At 39.0% G+C, this 23,515-nt stretch overlaps 1 non-coding gene across 1 annotated transcript; it reads right to left on the bottom strand.

Moving 5' to 3' along the window:
- Nucleotides 1–23,029: 23,029 nt before the first annotated feature.
- On the bottom strand, nt 23,030–23,135 carry LOC132371195 (U6 spliceosomal RNA). The gene has a single exon (XR_009504816.1). It is a non-coding gene; the product is annotated as a U6 spliceosomal RNA (small nuclear RNA).
- Nucleotides 23,136–23,515: the final 380 nt, after the last annotated feature.

Raw genomic sequence — 23,515 nt, 5'->3', positions numbered from 1 at the left:
CACTAACATGTGTGATGTCATCTGTTAACATCCCTGGGATGCTTCACGGAAACCAGGGTAGAGTAGCAAAAAATAAAATGTTGACTTGGTACTTTTCTATTATTTTATCTATTATGTACCTAGCACTGTGGTCTGCCTTGCAAAAGAGGCTATAGAAGAAAGTTGATGGCAACTAGGAAAGTGTGGCAAAGAGAAGAGAAAGGTGAGATTAAATTTGTAAAACAACAGTTAAACCCCCTCTGTCATGCAAGGTGAGTTAAGGCGGGGTTGAGGGCGGGGGGGGGGGAGTCCCTTCATGATTGCCACCTACCATACAAGGGCTCGAGTGAATTCCACATCATCCCAAGACATGGGTTTGGAATAGATTTTACTAGGAAAGTTTCTAAAGCAAGGATTAGTAAGAGAAAAAAAGGTGTGAATGCTTCCCATTGTCCCAAGGCCACCAGGGCCAGTGTGCTGTGACACACTGCTGGTCTGGGTTCAGGTGGAGAGCTCCTGCCCCTTACTGTTCTCATTTCTTTGGGGGCAAACCAGAAAGCAACCTTGGCAGAGGGAATGATATGATCGGTACACTCTGTAGCCACACAGTCTGGATCTGGTTGCCAGTTGCCCTGTCCTGTAGACTTTGGGGTCTATGGGATGCTACCTTGAAGAAGGAAATCTCTGGTCCTCAGGGAAGCTGAGCTTGGATGTAACCCCTTTTGCTGGGAGAGATAAGAGCCTTCAGGAGCATCTGGTTTGTCCCAGAAGCCCAGAGAGAGCTTGTGAGTTATTTTTTGCCAAATCTCATATCACACACATACACTTAATTCGAGATGTATTAGCTCTTCTGTGTCAAATATGTAGGAATTACTGTGGAACAGGAACATCAACAGCCTCAAGCAGTATGATAACAAGGGTTTTTACTATTTATGCAGAGTACAGCAGGAAAAAACTAGCAAGCAGAAGACCCATATTCCAGTGTATGTGCTGCTAGCTTCCTTAGGCCAATTACTTACCCTCTCCGACTTAGCTTTTACCATCTGCAATGGAAAAATAATAATGACAGCTCACTTTCAGAAGATTATTGTAAGAGTAAAAATCAAATAAGCTATCATTAATTAAAGTGCTTGGGAAACTCCAAAGTACTAGTTAAACACATGTCTAATTATGGTTGGCTTTTATCTATTTGGTTTTTGGCTGTGAGCTTATTCTAACAGAAAATTAAGCTATAAAATTTATCCCTGTAGCTCGTGTCCCCCATTAATTTGATTCAGCAAGCATTTATTGAGAACTTACTTTTGTGCCAGGCACCATGGCAAGTCTGGGGAAAAAATGGAAAAGAGTATGGTGCCCTTGGTCTCATGGACCTCAGAGTCAAAATCTACTGTCTTGCTTCTTGAAGCCTGGTCTTTAGACCACCAGCATGAGCACTGTTAGAAATGAATCATTGAAGCCCCCTCCCAGACCTACTGAATGAGAAGCACTGCTCTAGAGGATATTGAGGTTTAGTCTCAATTTTTAATAGTTTAGAAGTAAATCAAACACTTCCTTTGTTTTCCCTCAACTTACTTTGTCAATATAACTTGACCCTGTGCCCACCTCTAACAAAGGACTACATGTTTTGTTGTCATCCAGCCAGAGGAACAAACAGGAGTTAGTATGGAGAAGGTGGAGGGCTGTTATGGACTGGATGTTTGTGTCCCCCCAAATTCATGTGTTGAAATCCTAACCCCCAATGTGATGGAATTAGGAGGTGGGGCCTTTGGGGGTAAAACCCTCATGAATGGGATTAGAGCCCTTATAAGAAAGCCCTTATTAGAGCCCATTCTTTTTTTTTTTTTTAAGTAATTTAAATTTATTTATTTTTTATTTATTTATGGCTGTGTTGGGTCTTCGTTTCTGTGCGAGAGCTTTCTCTAGTTGCGGCAAGCGGGGGCCACTCTTCATCGCGGTGCGCAGGCCTCTCACTATCGCGGCCTCTCTTGTTGCGGAGCACAGGCTCCAGACGCGCAGGCTCAGTACCTGTGGCTCACGGGCCCAGTTGCTCTGTGGCATGTGGGATCCTCCCAGACCAGGGCTTGAACCCATGTCTCCTGCATTGGCAGGCAGATTCTCAACCACTGCACCACCAGGGAAGCCCTTAGAGCCCATTCTTATCCTTATAAGAAAAGACAGGATAGAGCTTTCTCTCTCTCTCTCTCTCTCTCTCTCTCTCTCTCTCGCTCTCTCTGTTTCTGTCTCCATACCCTCTCCCTTTCTCTCTCATTCTCTGCCCTGTGAGGATACAGTGAGAAGATGGCCATCTACAAACCTAGAAGAGTGTCTTCTCCAGACACCAAAGATGCACCTTGATCTTGGACTTTTCAACCTCCAGAGATGTGAAAAACAAATGTTTGTTGTTTAAGCCACTCATTCCATAGTATTTTTGTTATAGCAGCCCCCCAAAATTGACATCAATATGGACACAGGTCCCAGGTGGATGGCCTGCCCTCCCACCCCAAATGCTTCTTGAGAAGCTTCCTACAGTAGCCAAAGCTGGTGCTGCCCCAGAAGCACACTCCCACTGATGGCCATTCTCAAAGAGTTTCCTTCTCTCAAGGTGTCAGTCAGGGTGGCCAACCTCCTACATGATGGAGAAAACAAATAGTCTTCACTTACTAACCAAACTTCTTACCTGAATAGAAACCACCTAGTTGCAACTTGGCAACTATCAGAGAAGTTATTTGAAGTCTGAGCCTAGAACGAACCCAGGAGCTTGAAAGCACCAAGAGGATGACAATCAAAATAATGCAGGGGAAGTGGAGTCAAGATGGTACTGTGGGAAGATGTGGAGTCAGTGTCTCCCCACAACTAGGGCGCTTGTCAGCCACTGGTGGGAGACTTTGATGCCCAAGGAGATGGGAAGAAACCCAGAGTGAACCGGTAGAATGTAGGGGGACTGAGGGGGGAGAGAATTGGAGGCCAGACAAGATCGGCGCCCCTGAGGCCAGGGAGATCAGGAGAGGCAGGTGGGAGGGACTCTCTGGGAAGAGCAGGAGAGGAGCAGAGGGCGATTGCCTGGCCCACTTGAGCCAGGGAGCCCGCTGAGCTCCCAAGCCGGTACCCCCCTTCCAAAGCCCCATCCAGGCCGTGTGGGTGCTGGAGGCATAGGAGGGAGGCTGGGGAGATCAGGAGAGGCAGGCAGGACGAGTCATCCAGGAGGAGCAGGAGAGGAGAGGAGTGCGATTGCCCTGCACACTCAAGCCCAGGAAGCCTGCTGGGCTCCCAGGTGAGGTCCCCTGCCCTATGAGACCAGAGGTGGGGGGACGCCTGGGTCCCTTCTGTTCCTTGAGCCTAAGCCCCACCCCCACCCCCACAGTCCCCAGGGCCTTTTCTAGCCCTGTGGGTCCTAAGCATAGGCCCTCCCCACCTATGGGCATGGGGTCTATTCTTTCTAACATGTCTGTTAGTTTCCTAGTCTAATTTTATTTTTTACTTTGTTATTTTTCTTTTCTTTTCTTTTTTTTTTGCCACTTCAGGTGGCTTGTGGGATCTTGGTTCATGAGCCCAGGGTCAGGCAGAAGCTCCTGCAGTGGGAGATACGAATCCGAACCACTGGACTAACAGAGAACCTCAGACCCCAGGGAATATTCATCAGAGTGAGGTCTCATGGAGTTCATCATCTCAGCACCAGCACCCAACTCTACCCAATAGCCTACAAACTCCAGTGTTGGAAGCCTCAGACCAAACAACCAGTAAGACAGGAATACAATCCCACTCATAAAAAAAAAAAAAAAAAATGAGACGGCAAAAAAATATGTCACAGATGAAGGAACAAGGTAAAAACCTACAAGACCAAATAAACGAAGAGGAAATAGGCAATCTACATGAAACAGAATTCAGAGTAATGATAGTAAACATGATCTAGAATCTCGGAAAAAGAATGGAGGCATGGACTGAGAAAACATAAGAAATGTTTAACAAAGATCTAGAAGAAGTAAAAAACAAACAGAAAGGTGAACAACACAATAAATGAAATGAAAAATACACTAGAAGCAATCAATAACAGAATAATTGAGGCAGAAGAATGAATAAGTGAGGTGGAAGACAAAATGGTGGAAATAACTGTCGAGGAGCAGAATAAAGAAAAAGAATGAAAAGAATTGAAGACAATCTCAGAGACCTCTGGGACAGCACTACACACACCAACATTTGAATTATAGGGTCCCAGAAAGAGAAGAGAAAAAGAGTCTGAGAAAATATTTGAAGAGAATTATAGTTGAAAACTTCCCTAATATGGGAAAGGAGTCACTCAAGTCCAGGAAGCACAAAGTCCCATATAGGATAAACCCTAGGAGATACACAATAAGACATATATTAATCAAACTAACAAAAATTAAAGTAAAGAAAAAATATTAAAAGCAAAAAGGGAAAAACAAAACATAAAATACAAAGGAATCGCAATAAGGGTATCAGCTGGTGTTTCAGCAGAAACTCTGCAGGCCATAAGCGAGTGGCAGGATATACTTAAAATTATGAAAGAGAAAAACCTACAACCAAGATTACTCTACCCAGCAAGGATCTCATTCAGATGCGATGGAGAAGTCAAAAGCTTTTCAGACTAGCAAAAGCTAAGAGAATTCAGCACCACCAAACCAGCTTTACAACAAATGCTAAAGAAGCTTCTCTAGGTGGGAAACACAAGAGAAGAAAAAGACCCACAAAAACAAACCCAAAACAATTGAGAAAATGGTAATAGGAACATACATATCGATAATAATCTTGAATGTAAATGGATTAAAGGCCCCAACCAAAAGACACAGACTGGCTGAATGGATACAAAAATAAGACCCATATATATGCTGTCTAAAAGAGACCCAATTCAGACCTAGGGACACATACAGACTGAAAGTGAAGGGATGAAAAAAGATATTCCATGCAAATGGAAATCAAAAGAAAGCTGGAGTAGCAATACTCCTATCAGATAAAATAGACTTTAAAATAAAGACTGTTACAAGAGAAAAGGACGGACGCTACATAATGATCAAAGGATCAATCCAAGAAGAATATATAACATTTATAAATGCTTATACACCCAACATAGGAGCACCTCAATACATAAGGCAAATGTTAACAACAAGGAAAGGAGAAATCGACAGTTACACAATAATAGTTGGGGATCTTAACACCCCACTTTCACCACTGGACAGATCATCCAAACAGAAAATAAATAAGGAAAAACAAGCTTTAAATTATACATTACACAAGATGGACTTAATTGATATTTATAGGACCTTCCATCCAAAAACAACAGAATACACTTTCTTCTCAAGTGCTCATGGAACATTCTCTAGGATAGATCATGTCTTGGGTCACAAATCAAGCCTTGGAAAATTTAAGAAAATTGAAATCGTATCAAGCATCTATTCTGACCACAATGCTATGAGACTGGAAATCAATTACAGGAAAAAAAAACTGTAAAAAACACAAATACATGGAGGCTAAACAGTGTGCTACTAAATAACCAAGAGATCACTGAAGAAATCAAAGAAGAAATTTAAAAATACATAGAAACCAATGACAATGAAAACATGACAACCCAAAACCTATGGGACACAGCAAAAGCAGTTCTAAGAGGGAAGTTTATAGCAATTCAATCTCACCTCAAGGAACAAGAAAAATCTCAAATAAACTATCTAACCCTACACTTAAAACAACGAAAGAAGAACAAAGAAAACTCAAAGTCAGTAGAAGGAAATAAATCATAAAGATCAGAGCAGAAATAAATGAAGTAGAAATGAAGAAACAATAGCAAAGATCAATAAAACTAAAATCTGTTTCTTTGAGAAGATAAACAAAATTGCTAAACCCTTAGCCAGACTCATCAAGAAAGAAAGGGAGAGGATGAAAATCAATAAAATTAGAAATGAAAAAGGAGAAATCACAACTGACACTGTAGAAATACAAAGGATTATAAGACATTACTACTAACAACTATATGCCAATAAAATGGACAACTACGAAGAAATGGGCAAATTCTTGGAAAGGTACAATTTTCCAAGACTGAACCAGGAAGTATTAGAAAATATAAACAGACCTATCACAAGTAATGAAATTGAAACCATAATTAAAAATCTTCCAACAAATGAAAGGCCAGGACCAGGTGGCTTCGCAGGCAAATTCTATCAAACATTTAGAGAATAGCTAACACTGATTATTCTCAAACTCTTCCAAAAATTTGCAGAGGGAGAAACACTCTCAAATTCATTCTACCAAGCCACTATCACCCTTATACAAAAACCAGACAAAGGTATCACAAAAAAAGAAAATTATAGACGAATATCACTGGTGAACATAGATGCAAAAATCCTGAACAAAATACTAGCAAACAGAATCCAACAGCACATTAAAAGGATCATACACCATGATCAAGTGGGATTTATCCCATGGATGCAAGGTTCTTCAATATATGCAAATCAATTAATGTGATACACCACATTAACAAATTAAGGAATAAAAACCATATGATCATCTCAATAGATGCAGAAAAAGCTTTTGACAAATTCAACACTGATTTATAATAAGAACTCTCCAAAAATGGGCATAGAGGGAACCTACCTCAACATAATAAACACCATATATGACAAACCCAGAGCAAGCATGATACTCAGTGGGAAAAAACTGAAAGCATTTCCACTAAGATCAGGACAAGGCAAGGATGTCCACTCTCACCACTCTTATTCAACATAGTTTTGGAAGTCCTATCCACAGCAATCAGAGAAGAAAATGAAGTAAAAGGAATGCAAATTGGAAAAGAAGTAAAACTGTCGCTGTTTGCTGATGACATAATACTATACATGGAAAATCCTAAACATACCACCAGAAAACTACTAAAACTAATCAATTAATTTGGTAAGGTTGCAGGAAACAAAATTAATGCACAGAAATCTCTGGCATTCCTATACACCAACAATGAAAAAACAGAAAAAGAAATTAAGGAAACACACCCACTTACCACTGCAACAAAAAGAATAAAATACCTAGGAATAAACCTGCCTAAGGAGGTGAAAGACTTGTACTCAGAAAACTATAAAACACTGATGAAAGAAATCAAACATGACATAAACAGATAAAGAAATAGACCATGTTCTTGGATTAGAAGAATCAATATTTGGAAAATGATTATACTACCCAAAGCAATCTACAGATTCAATGCAATCCCTATCAAACTACCAATGGCATTCTTCACAGAATTAGAACAAAAAATTTTACAATTCATATCGAAACACAAAAGACCCCGAATAGCTAAAGCAATCTTGAGAAAGAAAAATGTAGTTGGAGGAATCAGGCTCCCTGACTTCAAACTATACCACAAAGCTATAGTAATCAAGACAGTATGGTACTGGCACAAAAACAGAAATATAGATCAATGGTACAGGATAGAATGCCCAGAGATAAACCCATGCACATGTGGACACCTAATTTATGACAAAGGGGGCAAGAACATACAGTGGAGAAAAGACAGTCTCTTCAATAAGTGGTGCTAGGAAAACTGGACCACTACATGTAAAAGAATGAAATTATAACACTCCCTAACACCATACACAAAAATAAAGTCCAAATGGATTAAAGACTTAAATGTAAGGTCAGACACTATAAAACTCTTAGATGAAAACATAGACAGAACACTCTATGACATAAATCACAGCAAGATCTTTTTTGACCCACCTCCTAGAGTAATAGAAATAAAAATTAAAATAAACAAATGGGACCTAATGACACTTAAAAGCTTTTGCACAACAAAGGAAACTGTAAACAAGATGAAAAGACAACCCTCAGAATGGGAGAAAATATTTGCAAATGAAACAACAGACAAAGGATTAATCTCCAAAATATACAAACCGCTCATGGAGCTCAATATCAAAAAAACAAATAATCCAGTTAAAAAATGGGCAAAAGACCTAAACAGACATTTCACCAAGGAGACATACAGATGGCCAAGAGGCACATGAAAAGATGCTCAACATTTCTAATTATTAGAGAAATGCAAATCAAAACTACAATGAGGTATCACCTCCCACTGGACAGAATGGCCATCATCAAAAAATCTAGAAAAAATAAATGCTGGAAAGGGTGTGGTGAAAAGGGAACCCTCCTGCACTGTTGGTGGGAATGTAAATTGATACAACCGCTATGGACAACAGTATGGAGGTTCTTTAAAAAACTAAAAATAGAACTATCATATGACCCAGCAATCCCACTACTGGGCATATACCCTGAGAAAACCATAATTCAAAAAGAGACATGTACCCCAATGTTCACTGCAGCACTATTTAGAATAGCCAGGACATGGAACCAACCTAAATGTCCAATGACAGATGAATGGATAAAGAACATGTGGCACATATATACAATGGAATATTACTCAGCCATAAAAAGAAACGAAATTGAGTTATTTGTAGTGAGGTGGATGGACCTAGAGTCTGTCATACAGAGTGAAGTAAGTCAGAAAGAGAAAAACAAATACCATATGCTAACGCATATACATGGAATCTAACAACAAAAAAAGGGTACTGATGAACCTAGTGGCAAGGCAAGAATAAAGACGTAGACATAGAGAATGGCCTTGAGGACACAGGGTGTGGGAGGGGGAAGCTGGGGTGAAGTGAGAGTAGCATCGACATATATACACTACCAAATGTAAAATAGATAGCTAGTGGGAAGCAGCAGCATAGCACAGGGATATAAGCTCAGTGTTTTGCGATGACATAGAGGGGTGGGATCAGGAGGGTGGGAGGGAGGCTCAAGAGAGAGGGGATATGGGGATATATGTATGCATATGGCTGATTCACTTTGTTGTACAACAGGAACTAACACCACATTGTGAAGTAATTATACTCCAATAAAGATGTATAAAAGAAAAAGCCATTTAGTGTTATTAAAATGAAAGCAATCTAAATAATTAAAAACAGTAATATAGGGCTTCCCTGGTGGTGCAGTGGTTGAGAATCTGCCTGCCAATGCAGGGGACACGGGTTCGAGCCCTGGTCTGGGAAGATCCCACATGCCGCAGAACAACTAGGCCCATGCGCCACAACTACTGAGCCTACGCATCTGGAGCCTGTGCTCCACAATAAGAGAGGCCGCAACAGTGAAAGGCCCGTGCACCGCGATGAAGAGTGGCCCCCACTTGCCACAACTAGAGAAAGCCCTCACACAGAAAGGAAGACCCAACACAGCCAAAAATAAAAAAATAAAATACATAAATTTTTTAAAAAAGACTATTAAAAAGAGAGGGCCACATTTAAAAAAAAAGAAGTAATATAGTGGTAACTAATGATGCTTTAAAATATTAATAATAAAAGTAATAATACTTACAGCTAAATTTATTGAGTGCTTACACCGTAACACCGTAATACAGTATTCTAGGCACTTTAAATGTATCAAGTCAGCCCTCACAACAGTGTTCAAAGGGAAGTACTACCATTTTAACCGATAAGGAAACTGAGGCACAGAGATTGCCTAGGTTCACACAGCTACTAAGAGACAGTAATGAAGAATAGGTACTAACATGGGGAGGAGAAATCTTATACCATAATTTAAGGTAGAAAAGTCATATATTTAAGAGACCAAAATGCTGCTAAACAAACAAAAGATATACAGACACATATACACAGAAAGAGAGAAAAAGAGAGAGAGGGAGAGATAGAAGGGAAGCTCAGGAGAGAACGAGACAGAGAGACATAGAGGAGATATTCCAAAATGTTAAGTTAGGGCAGAAGAAAGGATCTGGGCAATTTTCCTCACTTTTCCCCCTTCCTTTTCTCTATGTAATATCCATGAGGTCAGGGATTTCTCTTTCATTTTGTTTTCTACTCTATCCCTAGTGCCTAGAACAGTGACTGGCACATAGGAGGCACTTAAATATTTGTTCAATAAATAAATTAAAGAGCAAATATATTTTCCATGATGACTAGGTATTACTTTTATAAGCAATAAAGTTTAATTTTTATAAAATATGATCTTGGTGATATAGTGAATCAGATTTAAGGTGGACATGAATCAATGAAATTACCTTCAATTCTTCCTCTCCCTTGTCCCATCCCCACATCCAGTCAGGCTCCAAGTTCTCTCTAATCTTAGAATTACTCTGTAGATACATTCCCCCCTATCCACTCCCAGGGCCCACCCACTGTCTAATTCAGGCCTTATGATTCACATATGAACTATTTCTATGGGCTCCAAATGGTTCCCTCAACATAACCTTCACCCATCAATCTATCCTACTCTTCATTGTGAAATTTAACTTCCCAGTGGAATCTATGATCACATTTTTCTCTTGCTCAAAGATCTTCCTTGATTCCCACAACCCATATTTCTTTTCATAAGAAAAAAACTTTCAGACAGTATTTTGTCTGCAAGCCATTTGGAATATCCATAGACAAGGCTCTTATTTTAGAATAATAGAAACAATATAGGGAAGAAACTTAGAGGCCATCTAAGTTAATTTATATGCTCACATGTTTAAACTAAATCTTTAATTAATTAAGGATTAATTACACAAAATTAATTGGTGGGACAGTGAATAGAAGAGGTGGTCTTGGGCTTCCCTGGTGGCGCAGTGGTTGAGAATCTGCCTGCTAATGCAGGGGACACGGGTTCGAGCCCTGGTCTGGGAAGATCCCACATGCCACGGAGCAACTGGGCCCGTGAGCCACAGTTACTGAGCCTGCGCGTCTGGAGCCTGTGCTCCGCAACAAGAGAGGCCGCGATAGTGAGAGGCCCGCACACCGCGATGAAGAGTGGCCCCCGCTTGCCGCAACTAGGGAAAGCCCTCGCACAGAAACGAAGACCCAACACAGCCATAAATAAATAAATAAATAAATAAAAATTAAAAAAAAAAAAAAAAAGAAGAGGTGGTCTTGATCTAACTTGTCAGATTAGTTGGAATGAGCTAAAGTCATAGGGTTCTGTTTAAACCCATAATATCTTGGACTATTGCATTATGCACCTCATAGGCACCTTGCCTTTAATCGCTCCTCCCTTCAAACTTTATATCATACTACTACCAGAGATATCTTTTTAAAACCCAAATCTATGTCATGACTTTGAGAGCTTCCTGTTTTTACAAAATAAAGTTCATACTTGGTATTCAGATGGTATCTAACCTCAGCTGTAAGAGATTGAGAGCAAACATATCTCCAATTCTTCACCCCTTTTATCACTATCCTTTTTGCAATTTGACTTTGCAGCTCGTCCAATCAACAGGTGGAGTCAATTTCCCCACTCTTAGAATTTAAGTTAGCCTTGTGACTTTCTTTGGCCAATAGATTGTGGCAGAAATGACAGAATACCAATACCAAGCTCAGGTCTCAAGAGACCTTATCTACTTCCGCTCATTTTCTGGAGCTCTGCCACTGCCATGTGAACAAACCTAGGCTAGGCTACAAAATGATGAGAGACACGTGGCCCAATCACTTCTACCATCCATCCAACATCCAGGCAACCACACGTGTGGATGAGGCCCATCTAGGCAAGCCAGCCTCCAGCCTACCCATCAGAACACCATAGATTTATGACCAAGCTCAACTGAAATCAGCCAAATCTGGTCCAGATCAGCAGAACCCCCAAATTGGCCTGCATACTCATAAGCAATAATGAATACTGATTGTTTAAGCCACTCCATTTTTGGTGGTGTGTTACACAGCAATAGCTAACTGAGACACCAATCTACTTTCCAGCTTCTCCCACTCTCTACCTTGTATCCTGATATTCCCTCACCCCAAATTACTTGACATTCCCTAAGTGTCTCACAGTCATGTCTCACTGCCTTTTTTATGCTTCACCTTCTGACTAAAAGGCCCCTTTTTCTTTCCTATTTTGTGAAAATCTACTCAACATTCAAGATCCAGCTCAAACATCATTCATTTGTTCCTGAGATATTTATTGAGGGTAGGTTTTGAGGTTTTGAAACTGAACAAGATGCAGTCTGTGCACTCAGCCAGCTCAGAGTTGAGGAAAAAGCAAAGAAGTAAATAGCTAATGTCACTTTCTTCTTTCTCTAACTCCCTCAGGTAGACTTAAATCTTTCTTATTTCTTCCCAATCACTCTCATTCCTCAATTATAGCACTTCTCACAGTGTGATGCCAGCTATAATAACTGTACCTAGCCTGAAGAAATCTTACAAAGAATAGATGAGATTGAAGGCAAAACCCTTAGCATAGTGTGTGAAACATAGTAAGTAGAAAATAAATGTTAGCTTTTGTTATTTTTAGTTGACACATACTCTCATCTCCCCTACTTGACTGAATATAAGTTTGAGATCAGGAAGTTAGCCAAATTCATCTTTGTGTCCAAAGTACCTAAAGTGTATAGGTACCTGGCACTCACCAGATGTCCACTGAACAGATATCCCCAGGGCAACCAAGAATCAGCGGCCTTGGGGCTCTTGTGTTATACTGGGGCGCCCTCTGCCATGCATGGGTCTGTTCACACATTCAGGTATGAAGTGAATCTCCTGAGGGAGCCCAAATAAAGCTAGAAAATTTCCAGAAAGGCTCATGCCAATTAAAGAGTCCATCTCCTTAACTGCAGGATACTGCTCTCCCCACCACTCCCCCACAGTGCTATACATGGGGTCATTCATTCTATAGCTGCAACCAATTATATTATTTGTTTTTTGAGAAACAAAATGTTTTGGTTCAGATTTTATATCTTGTTTAGATCACAATTAAGTCCTTCAGAAGTAATGATAGAATGTAAAATAAAGAGAGATGGTGGGATTGATGAAAGGATATATCATAGGACTTCATGCTCTACCAGATTTGAAATCCCTTTGAGAAGAAAGAGAAAAAGCAGCTATGTGCATGGAACATACTTATCTCTTGAGATTTTAGCTAAAGACACCTGAATGTAGATGTACCTCATACCCATGTAATCACATTTTTTACTCTCCCCCTTCATGTTTTATGTTTTTTATGTCACATTTTACACATTTTTACCTTGTGTATCCCTTAGCTAATTGTTGTAGTTATAGTTATTTTTACTACTTTTGCCTTTTAACCTTCACACTAGCTATATAAGTGATTAATCTATTGCTTTTACTATATATTTACCTTTACCAGTGAGATTTATACTTTCATATGTTTTCTTGTTACTAATTAGCGGCCTTTCTTTTCAGCTTAAAGAAGTCCCTTTAACATTTCTTGTAATGCTGATTTAGAGGTGATGAACTCCTTAAGCTGTTGCTTGTCTGGAAAACTCTTTATTTCCTTCATAATTTGTTGGGTAGAGTATTCTTGGTTGGAAGTTTTTCTTTAAGCATTTTGAATATATGGTGCCACTCACAACTGGCCTACAAAATTCCTGTTGCAAAATCTGTTCATAGTCTTATGGGGATTCCAAATCACATTTTAAAAAAATCAGAGTATGTGTTGTTGTGATTATTTAATCACATAACTGTAAATAAAATGTTTAAACAGAAGGGATAAAAATGCACTCGATCTGCTGTTGGTTGACTCCACAGATGTGGATCCTGCAGATACAGAGGCGCCACATTATATAAAGAACTTGAGCATCCTTGGATTTTACTATCCACAGGGGTCCTGGAACTAATCCCCCGTGAATAGCAAAGGACAATTATTACTGGACATTGAGAGAGAAAGGAGAAGTGAGAGGGGAAATACATTTTCATTTTTGTACTGAATTTTTTTTACATTAAAGAATGTATTTTAAGAAAGTTGCACTGAATAACTTAATGTAAAGTGCTTGTTTTAGTTATCGCTATTATAAGCAAACTTCAGTGAAATGGCAATGCTATGTTCTTTTTTTTTTAAATAGACCTTTACTGGAGTATAATTACTTCACAATACTGTGTTAGTTTCTGTTGCACAAGAAAGCAAATCAGCCATATGCATACACATGTCCCCATATACCCTCCCTCCCATCCTCCCTATTCCACCCCTCTAGGTCATCGCAAAGCACGGAGCCAATCTCCCTGTGCTATGTTGCTGCTTCCCATCAGCCAGCTATTTTACATTCGGAGGTGTATGTATGTTGATGCTACTCTCCCTTCACCCCAGCTTCGCCCTCGCACCCCATGTCTTCAAGTTCATTTTCTATGTCTATCTCTTTATTCCTGCCCTGCCACTAGGTTCATCAGTATCCTTTTGTTGTTGTTGTTAGATTCCACATATATACATTAGCATATGGTATTTGTTTTTCTCATTCTGACTTACTTCACTCTGTATGACAGACTCTAGGTCCACCCACCTCACTACAAATAACTCAATTTTGTTTCTTTTTATGGCTGAGTAATATTCCATTGTATATATGTGCTACATCTTCTTTATCTGTTCATCTGTCAATGGACATATAGGTTGGTTCCATGTCCTGGCTATTCTAAATAGTGTCACAATGAATATTGTGGTACATGTCTCTTTTTGAATTATGGTTTTCTCAGGGTATATGCCCAGTAGTGGGATTGCTGGGTCATATGGTAGTTCTATTTTTAGTTTTTTAAGGAACCTCCATACTGTTGTCCACAGTGGTTGTATCAATTTACATTCCCACCAACAGTGCAGGAGGGTTCCCTTTTCACCACACACTTTCCAGCATTTATTGTTTCTAGATTTTTTGATAATGGCCATTCTGTCCAGTGGGAGGTGATACCTCATTGTAGTTTTGATTTGCATTTCTATAATAATTAGCGATGTTGAGTATTTTTTCATGTGCCTCTTGGCCATCTGTATGTCTTCTTTGGTGAAATGTCTATTTAGATCTTCTGCCCATTTTTGATTTGGCTGTTTGTTTTTTTGATATTGAGCTCCATGAGCGGTTTGTATATTTTGGAGATTAATCCTTTGTCTGTTGTTTCATTTGCAAATATTTTCTCCCATTCTGAGGGTTGTCTTTTCATCTTGTTTACAGTTTCCTTTGTTGTGCAAAAGCTTTTAAGTTTATTAGGTCCCATTTGTTTATTTTTGTTTTTATTTTCATTACTCTAGGAAGTGGGTCAAAAAAGATCTTGCTGTGGTTTATGTCAAAGACTGTTTTGCCTATGTTTTCCTCTACGAGTTTTATAGTGTCTGGTCTTACATTTAGGTTTTTAATCCATTTGGAGTTTATTTTTGTGTATGGTGTTAGGGATTGTTCTAATTTCATTCCTTTACATGTAGCTGTCCAGTTTTCCCAGCATCACTTATTAAAGAGACTGTCTTTTCTCCATTGTATGTTCTTGCCTCCTTTGTCATAAATCAGTTGACTATATGTGCATGGGTTTATCTCTGGGCATTCTATCTTGTACCATTGATCTATATTTCTGTTTTTGTGCCATTACCACACTGTCTTGATTACTATAGCTTTGTGGTATAGTTTGAAGTCGGGGAGCCTGATTCCTCCAACTCTGTTTTTCTTTGTCAAGATTGCTTTGACTATTCGAGGTCTTTTGTGTTTCCATACTAACTGTAAAATTTTTTATTCTAATTCTGTAAAGAATGCCATTGGTAGTTTGATAGGGATTGCATTGAATCTGTAGATTGTTTTGGGTAGTATAGTCATTTCCACAATACTGATTCTTCCAATCCAAGAACATGGTATTTATCTCCATCTGTTTATGTCATGTCACCTTTGATTTCTTTCATCAGTGTTTTATAGTTTTCTGAGTACAAGTCTTTCACCTCCTTAGGCAGGTTTATTCCTAGGTATTTTATTCTTTTTGTTGCAATCGTAAATGGGAGTGTTTCCTTAATTTCTATTTCTGATTTTTCATTGTTGGTGTATAGGAATGCCAGAGATTTCTGTGCATTAATTTTGTTTCCTGCAACCTTACCAAATTCGTTGATTAATTCTAGTAGTTTTCTGGTGGCATCTTTCAGATTTTCTACGTATATTATCATGACATCAGCAAACAGCAACAGTTTTACTTCTTCTTTTCCAATTTGTATTCTTTTTATTTCATTTGCTTCTCTAATTGCTGTGGCTAGGACTTCCAAAACTATGTTGAATAAGAGTGGCGAGGGTGGACATCCTTGTCTTGTTCCTGATCTTAGTGGAAATGCTTTCAGTTTTACACCATTGAGTATGATGCTTGCTGTGGGTTTGTCATATATGGCCTTTATTGTGTTGAGGTATGCCCATTTTTATTTTCTCTATGCCCATTTTTATTTTCTTTAAGCTTTTTCTTTTATAAATGTATTTATTTTATTTTATTTATTTTTGGCTGCATTGGGTCTTAGATGCTGTGCATGGGCTTTCTGTAGTTGTGGTGAGCAAGGGCTACTCTTCATTGTGGTGCACAGGTTTCTCACTGTGGTGACTTCTCTTTTTGCAGAGCACAGGATTTAAGCATGTGGATTTCAGTAGTTGTGGCTCGCAGGCTCTAGAGCACAGGCTCAGTAGTTGTGGCCCATGGGCTTAGTTGCTCCACAGCATGTGGGATCTTCCTAGACCAGGGATTGAACCAGTGTCCCCTGCACTGGCAGGTGGATTCTTAGCCACTGCACCACCAGGGAAACCCTGTGCCCATTTTCTGGAGAGTTTTTATCATAATGGGTGTTGAATTTTGTCAAAAGATTTTTCTGCATCTATTGAGATGATCATATGGTTTTTATTCCTTAATTTTTTAATGTAGTGTATCACATTGATTGATTTAAGTATATTGAAGAATCCTTGCATCCCTGGGATAAATCCCACTTGATCATGGGGTATAATACTTTTAATGTGCTGTTGGATTCTGTTTCCTAGTATTTTGTTCAGGATTTTTGCATCTATGTTCATCAGTAATATTGGTCTATAATTATATTGTTTTGTGTGATATCTTTGTCTGGTTTTGGTATCAGGGTGATGGTGGCTTCGTAGAATGAATTTGGGAGTGTTTCTCCCTCTGTAATTATTTGGAAGAGTTTGAGAAGGATTGGTGTTAGCTCTTCTCTAAATGTTTGTTAGAATTCGCCTGTGAAGCCATCTGGTCCTGGACTTTTGTTTGTTGGAAGATTTTTAATTACAGTTTCAATTTCATTACTTGTGATAGGTCTGTTTATATTTTCTAATTCTTCCTGGTTCAGTCTTGAAAAATTGTACCTTTCCAAGAATTTGTCCATTTCTTCGTGGTTGTCCATTTTATTGGCATATAGTTGTTTGTAGTTGTCTCTTATAATCCTTTGTATTTCTACAGTGTCAGCTGTGATTTCTCCTTTTTCATTTCTAATTTTATTGATTTGTGTCCTCTCCCTTTTTTTCCTGATAAGTCTGAAGAAGGGTTTATCAATTATGTTTATCTTCTCAAAGACCCAGTTTTTAGTTTTATTGATCTTTTCTATTGTTTTCCTCATTTCTATTTCATTTATTTCTGCTCTGATCTTTATGATTTATTTCCTTCTACTGACTTTGGGTTTTCTTTGTTCTTCTTTCTCTAGTTGTTTTAAGTGTAGGGTTAGATAGTTTATTTGAGATTTTTCTTGTTTCTTGAGGTGAGATTGTATTGCTACAAACTTGCCTCTTAGATCTGCTTTTTCTGCATCCCATAGGTTTTGGATTGTCGTGTTTTCATTGTCATTGGTTTCTATGTATTCTTAAATTTCTTCTTTGATTTCTTCAGTGATCTCTTGGTTATTTAGTAGTGCACTGTTTAGCCTCCATGTATTTGTGTTTTTTACAGTTTTTTCCTGTAATTGATTTCCAATCTCATAGCATTGTGGTCAAAATAGATGCTTGATATGATGTCAATATTCTTAAATTTTCCAAGGCTTGATTTGTGACCCAAGATATGATCTATCCTAGAGAATGTTCCATGAGCACTTGAGAAGAAAGTGTATTCTGTTGTTTTTGGATGGAATGTCCTATAAATATCAATTAAGTCCATCTTGTGTAATGTATAATTTAAAGCTTGTTTTTCCTTATTTATTTTCTGTTTGGATGATCTGTCCAGTGGTGAAAGTGGGGTGTTAAAATCCCCAACTATTACGTGGAACTGTCGATTTCTCCTTTCCTTGTTGTTAGCATTTGCCTTATGTATTGAGGTGCTCCTATGTTGGGTGTATAAGCATTTATAAATGTTATATCTTCTTCTTGGATTGATCCTTTGATCATTATGTAGTGTCCCTCCTTATCTCTTGTAACAGTCTTTATTTTAAAGTCTATTTTATCTGATAGGAGTATTGCTACTCCAGCTTTCTTTTGATTTCCATTTGCATGGAATATCTTTTTCCATCCCTTCACTTTCAGTCTGTATGTGTCCCTAGGTCTGAATTGGGTCTCTTTTAGACAGCATATATATGGGTCTTATTTTTGTATCCATTCAGCCAGTCTGTGTCTTTTGGTTGGGGCTTTTAATCCATTTACACTCAAGGTTATTATCGATATGTATGTTCCTATTACCATTTTCTTAATTGTTTTGGGTTTGTTTTTGTGGGTCTTTTTCTTCTCTTGTGTTTCCCATTTAGAGAAGCTTCTTTAGCATTTGTTGTAAAGCTGGTTTGGTGGTGCTGAATTCTCTTAGCTTTTGCTAGTCTGAAAAGCTTTTGACCTCTCCATCGAATCTGAATGAGATCCTTGCTGGGTAGAGTAATCTTGGCTGTAGGTTTTTCTGTTTTATCACTTTAAGTATATCCTGCCACTCCCTTCTGGCCTGAAGAGTTTCAGCTGATAACCTTATAGGATTCTTTTGAATGATATTTTTTGTTTTTCCCTTGCTGCTTTTAATATTTTTTCTTTAATTTAATTTTTGTTAGTTTGATTAATATGTGTCTTGCTGTGTATTTCCTTGGGTTTATCCTGTATGGGACTCTCTGTGCTTGCTGGACTTGTGTGACTATTTCCTTTCCCATGTTAGGGAAGTTTTCAACTATAATCTCTTCAAATATTTTCTCAGACCCTTTCTTTTTCTCTTCTTCTTTTGGAACCCCTATAATTTGAACATTGGTGCATTTAGTGTTGTCCCAGAGGTCTCTGAGATTGTCTTCAATTCTTTTCATTTGTTTTTCTTTATTCTGGTCCTGGGCAGTTATTTCCACATTTTGTCTGCCAGCTCACTTATTCGTTCTTCTGCCTCAGTTATTCTGTTATTGATTGCTTCTAGTGTATTTTTCATTTCAGTTTTTATGTTGTTCGTCTCTGTTTGTTCTTTAATTCTTCTAGATCTTTGTTAAACATTTCTTTCTTTTTTTTTTAATTTATTTATTTTATTTATTTATTTTTGGCTGCACTAGGTCTTTGTTGCTGCACGCGGGCTTTCTCTACTTGTGGTGAGCGGGGGCTACTCTTCATTGCGGTGCGCGGGCTTCTCGTTGCGGTGGCTTCTCTTGTTGTGGAGCACAGGCTCTAGGCACACGGGCTTCAGTAGTTGTGGCACATGGGCTCAGTAGTTGTGGCTTGTGGGCTCTAGAGTGCAGGCTCAGTACTTGTGGCACACGGGCTTAGTTGCTCCGCAGCATGTGGGATCTTCCCGGACCAGGGCTTGAACCCGTGTCCCCTGCATTGGCAGGCAGATTCTTAACCACTGCGCCACCAAGGAAGCCCTGTTAAACATTTCTTGTATTTTCTCAATCCGTGTCTACATTCTACTTCCAAGATTCTGGATCATCTTTACTGTGATTACTCTGAATTCTTTTTCAGGTTGATTGCCTATTTCCCCTTTATTTACTTGGTCTTGTGGATTTTTACCTTGTTCCTTCATCTGTGACATATTTTTTTGCCCTTTCATTTTTTTTTTTTTTTTTATGAGTGGGATTGTATACCTGTCTTACTGGTTGTTTGGCCTGAGGTTTCCAACTCTGGGGTTTGTATGCTATTGGGTAGAGCTGTGTCTTGACGCTGATGAGGAACTTGATGAGGAACTCTGTGAGACCTCATTCTGATGAAAATTCCCTGGGGTCTGAGGTTCTCTGTTAATCCAGTGGTTCAGACTCGGAGCTCCCACTGCAGGAGCTTTGGCCCATTCCCAGGCTCATGAACCAAGATCCTGCAAGCCACCTGGGGTGGCAAAAAAGAAAAAAAAAAAAAACAGACAATAACAAAGTAAAGAATAAAATTAGACTAGGAAACTAACAGCCATGTTAGGAAGAATATAAAAATAAAAATATAGATGAATCAACAACCGGAAGGTACAACAGTACCACAATAGTAATAAAGAGGAGGAAGGAAAAAAAAAAGGGGGGGATAGGCCTTGGCTGTGGAGGGCGGGGCCTAAGCAAGGTGAGGTTTGGGTGGTGGGCAAGGCCAATACTCAGGAATCACAGGGCTGGAAAAGACCCTGGGGGCTGTGGGGGGTGGGGCTTAGGCTTAAGGAACAGAAGGGGTACAGGTGTGCACCCCACCCCTTGTCTCAGATGGCCAGGGACCTCATCTAGGAACACAGCAGGCTTCCTGGGCTCGAGTGGATGGGGCAAACACCTTCCTCTCCTCTCCTGTTCCTCTGGGCTGGGAGGGCCCCTCCCACCTGTCTCTCCTGATCTCCCCGGCTTCAGGAATGCCGATCCTGTCTGGCCTCCACTTCTCCTCCCCCCTTAGTCTGCCTGCATCCTACCAGTTCACTTTGGGATTCCTTCCGTCTCCTTGGGTGTCAGAGTCCCCCACCAGTGGCCGGCAGGGGCCCTAGTTCCTATGTTCTTATACTAATGCTTCCTGACCATAGGACTGCAATCTGACTGCAAGATGATTCAATTGGGGTATTGCACTTTCCACAAATGCAAAGCTTTTTTTTTTTTTTTTAATTAAGAACTACTAGGTGGCTTTCAGACTGGTTTTTGAGAAGCCCTGTGGTTTTTTTTGTTTTGTTTTGTTTTGTTTTGTTAATTAATTAGTTTGTTTTTATTTTTGGCTCTGTTGGGTCTTTGTTGCTGCACATGAGCTTTCTCCAGTTGAGGCAAGCAGGGGCTACTCTTTGTTGTGGTGCGTGGGTCTCACATTGTCATGGCTTCTCTTGTTGCAGAGCACGGGCTCTAGGTGCCTGGGCTTCAGTAGTTGTGGCACACGGGCTCAGTAGTTGTGGCTCACGGACTCTAGAGCGCAGGCTCAGTAGCTGTGGTGCATGGTCTCAGTAGTTTCTCCCCAGCATGTGGGATCCTCCCAGGCCAGGGATCAAACCCATGTTCCCTGCAATGGCAGGCGGATTCTTAACCACTGCATCACCAAGGAAGCCTTAAAGTGATTTCTTCATATTCTAATACAAAAAACTCAAGTTCTACTCAACCCATTTAATGGAAACAAGAAGTTGGCAATTCTTCTAAAAGAAGACTAAATTGCAGATACAAAGAATATTAAAAGCTATGAGATCATAAAAAAAAAAAAGCTATGAGAGAATACAAGGGACAACTTCATAACAATGTATAATTTTTCCTTGAGCATTTTAAGTAGAATTATTTTAAAGTCCACGTCTAATGACTCCATTAACTATACTCTCTGTGGGTCTTCTTTATTGTCTGTTGTTTCTCTTATTTTTTTAAACATTTTATTTTATATTAGAGTATAGTTGATTAACAATGTTGTGTAACTATCCCTCCCCACACCCTTCCTCTCTGGTAACCATAAATTCATTCTCTAAGTCAGTAAGTCTGTTTCTATTTTGTAAATATGTTCATTTGTATCACTTTTTTTTGGATTCCGCATATAAGTGATACCATACAATATTTGTCTTTCTCTGTCTGACTTACCTCATTCAGTATGACAATCTCTAGGTCCATCCATGTTGCTGCAAATGGCATTTCATTCTTTTTAATGGTTGAGCAATAGTCCATTGTATATATGTACCACTTCTTCTTTATCTATTCATCTGTTGATGGGCATTTAGGTTGCTTTCATGTCTTGGCTATTGTAAACAGTGCTGCAATGAACATTGGGGTGCATGTATTCTTTTGGACCATGGTTTTCTCCGAATATATGCCTAGGAGTGGGATTGCAGGGTCATATGGTAGCTTTATTTTTAGTTTTTTATGGAACCTCCATACTGTTCTCCACAGTGGCTGTACCAATTTATATTCTTACCAACAATGTTAGAGGGTTCCCTTCTCTCCACACCTTCTCCAACATTTATTGTTTGTGGATTTTTTGATGCTAGCCATTCTGACTGGTGTGAGGTGATATGTCATTGTAGTTTTTATTTGCATTTCTCTAATAATTAATGCTGTTGAACATCTTTTCATGTGCCTCTTGGCCATCTGTATGTCTTCTTTGGAGAAATATCTATTTAGGTCTTCTGCCCAATTTTTTATTGGGTTGTTTGTTTTTATGATATTAAGCCTCATGAGCTGTTTATAAATTTTGGAGACTTATTCCTTGTTGCTTGCATTGTTTGCAAATATTTTCTTCCACTCTGCGGGTTGTCTTTTCGTTTTGTTTATGGTTTCCTTTGCTGTGCAAAAGCTTTTGAGTTTAATTAGGTCCCATTTGTTTATTTTTGTTTTTATTTTCATTTCTCTGGAAGATGGAATGAAAAAGATATTTCTGTGATTTATGTCAGAGAGTGTTCTGTCTATGTTTTCCTCTAAGAGTTTTATAGAGTCCAGTCTTACATTTAGGTCCTTAATCCATTTTGAGTTTATTTTTGAGTATGGTGTTAAGAGTGTTATAATTTCATTTTTCCCAGCACCATTTATTGAAGAGACTGTCTTTCCTCCATTGTATAGTCCTGTCTCCTTTGTTGTAGATTAATTGACCATAGGTGCATGGGTTTATTTCTGGGTTTTCTATCCTCTTCCATTGATTTATATTTCTATTTTTGTGCCAGTACCATATTGTTTTGATGACTATAGCTTTGTAGTATATTCTGAAGTCAGGGAGCCTGATTCCTCCAACTCCACTTTTCTTTCTCAAGATAGCTTTGGCTATTCTGGGTCTTTTGTGTTTCTATACAAATTTTAAGATATTTTGTTCTAGTTCTGTGAAAAATGCCATTGGTAATTTGATAGGGATTGCATTGAATCTGTAGATTGCCTTGGGTACTATAGTCATTTTGACAATATTGATCTTCTAATCCAAGAACATTGTTCTCTTATTTTTGATTACTTTGTCTTTTCTCTTCATATATTTACTTATTTTCTATTGGGTGCCAGATATTGCATATGAAATTTTTTTTAAAATATGGAACGTTTCACAAATTTGCATCTCTTTCTTGCACAGGGGCCATGATAACCTTCTCTGTGTCATTCCAATTTTAATATATGTGCACAGAAGCAAGCACGAAAATTTTTTTAATTAAAGTGAAGCCTAGGATTGTGATAGAAAGTCTTTCCTGTGAGAGTTTTCATTTGCTCTGCCAGACTACTGTGGCACTTACAATTTTGTTTCACCTTAAGCCAATCATGGATTACATGATTCAAATCTAGACTTCAAGGACTTCTGGTCTTGGCTAAAATGAATAAACTTGCTATCACTTTCTCAAAACTCATATAACAATCATTACGGTGGTGAATTTCCTGGGTTTTGTTTTTCTACCCATATCTCCTAACTTAGACTGTAGGGCAACCCAAATCCCAGAACTGCACAGCAGGTATGAACAGAAAAGCTCCAATAGAAACTTCTTTTTCTAGTTAGAAGACCAGGTAAGGGGCCCTGCAGGAT

Source organism: Balaenoptera ricei, chromosome 8 (assembly GCF_028023285.1).
Source record: "Balaenoptera ricei isolate mBalRic1 chromosome 8, mBalRic1.hap2, whole genome shotgun sequence".
NCBI lineage: Eukaryota > Metazoa > Chordata > Mammalia > Artiodactyla > Balaenopteridae > Balaenoptera > Balaenoptera ricei.
The sequence above is the reverse complement of the archived record's forward strand: the minus strand, read 5'-3'. Positions and strand labels throughout refer to the sequence as shown.